The following is an 8,446-nucleotide window of genomic DNA, read 5'->3' on the forward strand; positions in this document are numbered from 1 at the left end:
AAAAAACACAGAAAGGATTTTTAAAAAAAAAAAAAAAAAAAAAAAGAAATTGCTCTTCCCCTCTCTCGTCAATCCATGTCTATGGTCTTTAAGATAACTTGTTATACAAAATTATTTATTTATCTAAGATGCACCTACACTGAATTTATCTGAAAAATAAAAAAGTCGATATTAAGAAAAAATTGTAAATGTAAAATTATAAGAGAGGGTTTTGCGTGCCAGCAAAAATTACTGGCGTGCCATGTTTGGCACATGTGCCCGGGGTTGCCCACCCCTGACCTAAAGTAATCACCAAGAATGGTCTGAAATTAAAACTTTAACTAAAAGCAGTTATGGTGGGGCCCTAGCTGGTTTGGCTCAGTGGACAGAGCATTAGCCTGGTTACTGAAGGGTTCCAGGTTCGATTCCGGTCAAGGGCACATGCCCGGATTGAGGGTTCTGTCTCCAATTGGGGGCGTGCAGAAGGCAGCCCATCAATGATTCTCTCTAATCATTGATGTTTCTATCTCTCTATCCCTCTCCCTTCCTCTCTGAAATCAATAAAAATATATTTTAAAAATAATAATAAAATAAAAGCAGTTATGGTGGGTAATCACCTCCTAGGCCGGTATCTTCCCTGACAAGGTCAACCTTTACCTTAACTGAGCCTATTGTCTTTTTTTTTCATTTACATAACATATCGTTGAAATGTCAAGGTAACTTGTAACTTCTCTTTTTTCGAGACCTCTCAGGGCACAACCAAATGCTTGGGTGGCAGGACAGGTACCACAAATCCCTTCATTGTAGTTATCATGTTACTTGTTGACTGTTCACTAGCCGGTACTCACCTAAGTAAAAGAAGTATGTCTATCATTTCTTTTTATCCAATCCCAGAGGTTTCCCTGCATTGCTTTCTCCTGCCTCTCTAATCTATCACCAATGGATTTCATGTAACCCCCTTGTGTCTCCTCCTTTGATTGTAATGTATAAAACAAGGTGTAAACTGCCATTCTCTGGAGCATTATCCCAATCCGTGGAGATTATGCTTCCTGGCAATTGCTAACAGTTTAGCTCAAATAAACTCGCAAAAATTCTTTTCAGGTTTGAATGCTTTGACTTCAACAGTTTCTAAGATTCTTACCGCCAGTGACTTTGTGCCAAATGACTCGATCCCCTGAGCATGAGAGGAGGGGTGAAGACTGTTGGACACAGAGGGGCTCTTATGAGAAGTAACTTGATGGCAAAGAACATACAGGTGTTGGCAGCAGCGGGAATGGCGCCAGGTGTTTGGTGGGGTCAGACCGGACCTGGGTTCAGCAACCTTGGTACTTGAGTTCTGGCTAGGAAAGAGTTCAGAGCCAAGACCCAGACTATAAGAGAACATTTACTTAGAAAATCACAGAGGTAGAAGTCATTCATAGAAGAAATGGGCTTAGGAAACATGTTACAGAGGCAAAGAAAGGACCCTTGGAGCTCAGAAGTGAGGAAGGTCAAGGTGACTGGCCAGGGGACACAGGTGGGTTGGGATGGGGAAGGAAAGGTGAGGGCATGCTCCTGGGATGGAGAGCTCACTGGGTCTTGGGTCCTAAGAGTTTTAAGGGTTGAGATTTTAGGAGAGGTCCCAGGGGAAGATCTCAGTAGAATTTTCAGCAGCTCTCCAGGTGTGTCCTTTCAGGGTCAAGGTCTCCACAGATTGACTGGTTGCACCAGGGCAGGGGGTAGTCAATGAAGCTGGTCCTGAGGCAGCCATGGTGTTGTCTGCCACGTTTTGCTGCTTTTCTGGGCCTGAAGCTGAAATATAATTGAGGCCTAGATGTTATCCGAGGGACAAAAGGTCAGGAGGTCATCATCCTTGCTCTGCTCATATCTGTTTAACTGCCTACCACACAGGTACCTACCTTAAAGGAACCTAGTACTAAGGTTTGCTTATTTCCAAGGATGACGGTAAAAATATTTAATAAGCAGCATAGCATGAATTCTAAGGACACTAGCATTGATGGTAGCGTGGCCTACTTTGTCGCAGAATCCTTTTTTTAAATATATTTTTTAAATCCTCGCCCGAGGATATTTTTTTTCATTGCTTTTCAGAGAGAGTGGAAGGGAGGGAGGGTGAGAGAGGAGGAGAGAGAGAGAGAAACATCGGTGTGAGAGAGACACATTGAGTCCCACATGTGCCCCAACCAGGGTGGGAATAGTATTTCAACCCAGGTATATGCCCTTGACCGGGAATTGAACCTGAGACCTCTCAGCATGCTAGCTGATGCTCTTACCACTTAGCAACATAGGCCAGGGCACCAGTTCGAATCCCGGTCAGGGCACATGCGTGGGTTGTGGGCTCTATCCCCAGTAGCAAGCATACAAGAGGTGGCTGATCAATGATTCTCTCTCATCATTGATGTTTCTCTCTCTCTCCTGAGACCACCCCTAAGATTTCCACCTGCAAGAAGGGGATAAATACGCTCAGAACAAAGGGCCCAGTGCATGCACTCCCTCCAAGGGACACGCCCGTGCCAATCCCTTCTCCCTCTCCTTCCCCCACAGGCACACACACCCCAACTTCTAAGGGACGCCATGACACTTGCAACCAGGGGAGCAATGGGCAGCGGCAGCTCATCTTGGGCTAACCTCCTGAGCCTGTCTCCAAGGCCCCTTTTCTCTGACTTCTCAGTGAGCCCACGCAGCCCAGCCTGGGCTCTCCTGTTGCTTCTTCTATGCCCTTCCTTGTTTCACTCTCCTAAGCATATTTTTGCTGCGGTCAATAAATTCTTACTTGCTTTTCTACATTTTGAAATCTTTTCTCTTGATTGAAATCTTTCTCTCAAGAAGACAAGAACTGAGGTCTCCTTGGTAACAGAAGGACAAAGATTACATGGGGAAGTAGGCAAAAGGAATAACAACGGGTACAATGGCCACAGGCAATAGGGTGTGTGTGTGTGTCTGCCCACGCACAAAGGGTGGGCACCTTCAGGTCTCCAGTGCTTCAGCAACAAGGTTGTTTATCTTTCCATGATGATAGGCGGTTCCCCTAAAAGGAGAATGAACGGACTGCATTCTGAGGTTAACTCCCATGTCCCCGCGGCGTAGAACTCCCAGCCAGGTTAGAATGTGCTTTCTCTAATCAGAACAAAACAATCATGGTTAACAGAGCATGATTAATATTTCTTACTAGAGACCCAGTGCACAAAAATTTGTACACTTGGAGGGGCGGGGGTGGTCCCTCAGCCCGGCCTATGCCCTCTTGCAGTCTGGGACCCCTTGGAGGATGTCCACCTGCTGGCTTAGGCCCACTCCCTGGAGGATCAGGCCCAAGCTGGCAGTCAGACATCCCTCTTGCCGCCCGGAAGCCCTTGGGGGATGTCCACTTGCCAGCGGGGAGCTGGCCTAGCTGCAGTCGGACATCCTTAACACTGCTGAGGAGGTGGGAGAAGCTCCCACCCCACCCCCTGGTGACAGAAGCTCCTAGCCTCTCCTTTTTTTTCTTCTTTTTTCTGGGATTTATTTACCTTCTATAATTGAAACTTTGTAGCCTGGGCGAGTGGGAGGGAAGCTTGGCTTCCTCCATCGCCAGGGGCAACCCACTCCTTCTCGCTCCAGCTCCGTGGCCACAGCTGGCTGAAAGCAGGTATCTGGGGTTTATTTACCTTCTATAATTGAAACTTTGTTGTTTTGAGTGGAGCTCAGAGCTGGCTGCGGCAGCTGGGAAGCTTGGCTTCCTCTGTCATTGGGGCAACCAAGCCTCCTGCTTGCTCCAGCTCTGTGGCTGCCGGCCACCATCTTGGTTGGGTTAATTTGCATATAGTGGCTCTGATTGGCTAGCAGGCGTGGCTTAAGGTGTAGCAAAGGTACAGTCAATTTGAATGTTTTTTTATTAGTGTAGATAATTATAGCACAGCCGTGGGCAAACTACGGCCGAGGGCCGGATCCGGCCCGTTTGAAATGAATAAAACTATTGAAAAAAAGAGACCGTACCCTTTTATGTAATGATGTTTACTTTGAATTTATATTAGTTCACACAAACACTCCATCCATGCTTTTGTTCCGGCACTCCGGTCCAGTTTAAGAACCCATTGTGGCCCTCGAGTCAAAAAGTTTGCCCACCCCTGTTATAGCAGGTCCCCACTATTCTATTTCTGCCCCTAAAAAACCCACAAAAGTTCTCTACTGGTTTGAATGTTTCTTATGTTGACAGGCAGTACCTAAAATATTGAACACTGTGCCCTGACTGGATTGACTCAGTGGATAGAGCATCGGCCTGCAGAATGAAAGATCCCAGGTTCGATTCTGGTCAAGGGCATGTACCTTGGTTGTGGGCAACATCCCCAGTAGGGAGTGTACAGGAATGCAGCTGGTCGATGTTTCTCTCTCATTGATGTTTCTCTCTATCCTTCCCCTTCCTCTCTGTAAAAATATTGATAAAATATATATTTAAAATATTGAACACTAGATGCCATTTGGAAATGGCTGGGCCCCCAAGCCCCCTGTGTGGGCACAATCAGGGGTTGGGCACCTGGCTCATTGGCCTGCACACTGTCAGCTCATCAGTGTCTTGCCCCACCTCTTCCCCCTGCTCTCTATGTCCACTGGACCCCGTGGGAAGACAGTGTCCCAGGAAATATACTGGCCTCTCAGATGCTGCTGAGGGCTCTGAGGCTGTGACTGCGGAGGGGCCACTTTGTGGGAACTTCTGCCTCCCCTGTCACCGTCTGTCTCAGTTGTTAAATATTTGACAGTCGCTCCTGGAATGGGGAGGGCACAGCTGGGTGAGGAATCCTGCTCCGGGCTTTAGGTCTGTCACTGTAAGAAACGTTCAAACCTGTAGGGAATGTTTGTGAGCTTATTTGAGCCAAACTGACAGCACTTGCCCAAACTAAAACCTCAATAGATTGAGAAACTGCTCCACAGAATGGCAGTGTTTTTTTAAAAATATATTTTATTGAGTTTTTACAGAGAGGAAAGGAGAGAGATAGAGAGTTAGAAACATCGATGAGAGAGAAACATCGACCAGCTGCCTCCTGCACACTCCCCACCGGAGATGTGCCCGCAACCAAGGTACATGCCCCTGACCGGAATCGAACCCGAGACCCTTCAGTCCGCAGGCCGACGCTCTATCCACTGAGCCAAACCGGTTTCGGCGAATAAGTTTTAAACCTTATTGTATTCATTACAGTCCAAAGAGAATTCATGCCCGGCTGGTGTGGCTCAGTGGTTGAGCATCCACCTATGAACCAGAAGGTCACGGTTCAGTTCCCGGTTAGGGCACACACAGGCTCGACCCCCAGGATGGGGCGTGTCAATCAATGATTCTGTCTTATCATTGATGTTTCTCTCTCACTCTCCTCTCTGAAATCAATTATATATATATACTTAAGGGTGTCTGGTTTTCAGCATGTTCTCTCTCTGACCCTCAGTCTCCTCATCTGTAAACCAGATGTTGTGGTACAGAACCACTTACCTGGCCCACAGAATCCACCTAGACCTCTGCTTACTGTATCATTATTTTCTCTAACTCTCCCTCTTCCCCTTCTTCTGAAATCAATAAAAAATATATTTTAAAAAAGAATTCCTAAGTGGGTTACATGAAATTCATTGGTGATAGATTAGGGAGTAGGAGAAAGCAAAGTGGTGGGGGGGACCTGTGGGATTGGATAAAAAGTAAAATGATAGGCACATGTTTCTTTTACACAGGTGGGTGCAGGCAGTTAAGAGTCAATAATTAACATGATAACAATGAGTGGATTTGTTGTCTCCACAGAGCCAAAGCCTGTCTTGGAGGGTCTGGAAAACAGAAATTACCCTGACATTCCAAAGGTAGGTTTTCGTAGATGCAAGAAGACAATAGCCAGGCTCAGTTCAGGTGAAGCTTAACCTTTGTCAGGGAAGGTACTGGCCTAGGATGTGACTGTCGGCCCTGATCTCTGCTTTTAGGTAGAAAGTTTTCATTTCAGACCCTCCTTTGTGGGTACTCCAGGTCTCTGAGTTTGTGAGGCCGCCAAGCAGGCCTCCCCTGAGCTTGTCAGGTTTAGTATGTGGCCCCTTTTCATCCACGACCTGTCCACTGTGGGGCTCATGATCCTCAGCTGTGGTGAAGAGAGTTGTGGGTGCCAAACCCAGCCCACAGGGCTTCCTAGAGGTGCTGGTACCTCCTCCCCAGGCAGGGCCATCAGCTTGCCACTGCAGGCCACATTACCTACTCCCTCCTGCCATCCCGTCCTGCGCCCCCCTGCACTCCTGGGAGCTGAGTCCTGCTGGGAGCCAGTGCCTGCCAATGCTGGCAGCAATTTCTGCCTGTACCCTCTGTGGGGAGTTGGCAGGCTGAGTCCCTGCTTCCCCGGGCCACTTCCTGCCACTGCTAATCTCCTCCCGGTGGCTCGTTCCTGGCAATGAGCCCTGCCTGGCACCACAGGCTGCGCTCTGGGTGTCTTTGCCAGGCAACCCTGCCTTTGTCGCTGGCACTGGCCCATTTCCCTGGAATCCTTCCTGGGTGGCACCGTCCCTAGCAGGATTCTCCTGGGATCCTCCAAAGTGCGTCTCTTGCTCGTCTAGCACCTGAGCACCTTCCTGGATTTCCTCCCCTTAAACCAGCGGTTCTCAACCTGTGGGTCGCGACTCCTTTGGGGATCGAACAACCCTTTCACAGGGGGCGCCTAAGACCATCGGAAAACACATATATAATTACATATTGTTTTTGTGATTAATCACTATGCTTTAATTGTGTTCAATTTGTAACAATGAAACTGGGGGTCACCACAACATGAGGAACTGTATTAAAGGGCCGCGGCATTAGGAAGGTTGAGAACCACTGCCTTAAACCCTGCTGGGCGTTTGCAGGGCGCTTTACTGTTTGCAAAGCACTTTCGTATTTCATTTCATCAGATGCTCAGAAGCCCCTCGAAGAACAAGTGATACCCCGGGATGGGCAGATTTCCCAAATGGGTTGCTTCCTCTGCCTTTGTGCCCTGGGACAGGGAATGGAGGGGGGGAGGACGCCTCCTCAGGGTTTAGGTGGGCAGGTATGCGGCCAGCTGGCAGGGGCCCAAGTCCTCTTCCTCTGGGAAGGGCATCAGAGGGTCAGGAGGGTCTGGAGCCTGCTGTGGCTCCCTGCTTGCCCCACCTGAAACGCTTACAGGCAGTTAGACCGACATGAGCAGAGCAAGGACAGTGTGCCAGGTACAGGTCACCAGGGTGGGAAGTCCTGGATGCCCAGCAAGGGGCAAAACTGGGAAAACAAGAATCTTGTCATCCCTGGGGTAAGCTTCCCTCCCGGGGCCTATCGCTGGTCGTGCAGTGTGGACCCCCTGGCTCTTCACATCGCTAGTCATACTCTAGACACCCCTGACCTTTTCCTCCCTAAAGATAACACCTAGGCCTCAGTTGTATTTCAGCTCCAGGCCCAGAAAAGCAGCAAAACGAGACAAGGACACCATGGCGCCTCAGGACCAGCTGCACCCCTGCCCTGTGGCAGACCAATCAATCCACGGAGACCTTGACCTTGAAAGGACACACCTGGAAAGCTGCTGGACGTTCTATTGAGATCTTCCCCTAAAATCTCCACCCTTAAGCCCTTAGGAGGGAGGACCCAGTGTGCTCTTCCTCCAGGGAGCACGCCCGAACCTTTCCCTCCCGCTCCCGGCAGCCCACCGCCTCACCTTTACCTTCCTCACTTCTAAACTACAAGGGCCCTTTCTTTGCCTCTATAACTTGTTTCCTAAGCCCATGTCTTCTATGAATTAATGATTTTACCTCTTGATTTTCTAAACAAATGTTCTCTTATAGTTTGAGAACTCCTGGCTCTGAACTCTTTCCTAGCCAGAACTCAAGTACCAAGGTTGCTGAACCCAGGTGCGCTCTGACCCCACTTATCTAACACCTGGTGCTGTTTCGGCTGATCCCAACAGAGGCAAACTGAGGTTTGCAAGAACTGAAATAGCCAATCGTTGAAGGCAGCTTACAGCAGTGTTAATGTAAAAAACACACACACAAAAACAACAACAACAACAACAACATTGAAACCAGCAAAGAATTTTTTTGAGTTTACTTCAGCCAAACTGTCCACATGTGCCGAGAAGCGAACCTCAATGAATTGAGATAATGCTCCTGAGAATGGCCGGTTACATTTGGATTTATACATTGCAATCAAAGGAGGGACATCGGTAGGACATATCATTGGTGATAGATTAAGGAGGAGGGATAAAGCAAAACAGGAAACCCCTGGGATTGGATAAAAAGTAAAATGATGGACATATACTCAGGTGGGTGCAGGACAATTAACATGACAATGAAGGAATTTGTGGTATCTGTCCTGGCGCCCAGCACATTTGGTTGAACACAAGGGGCTCCAGAAAAAGGGAAGTTACAAGTTACCCAGACATTTCAAGGGTGTGTTATTATAGATGCAAAGAGACACATAGGCTCAGTTCAGATAAAGGTTGACCTAGTCAGTGAAGATACAGGCCTAGGACGTAACTGC

The sequence above is a fragment of the Myotis davidii genome, unplaced genomic scaffold (assembly GCF_000327345.1).
Source record: "Myotis davidii unplaced genomic scaffold, ASM32734v1 scaffold1181, whole genome shotgun sequence".
NCBI classification, from domain to species: Eukaryota; Metazoa; Chordata; class Mammalia; order Chiroptera; family Vespertilionidae; genus Myotis; species Myotis davidii.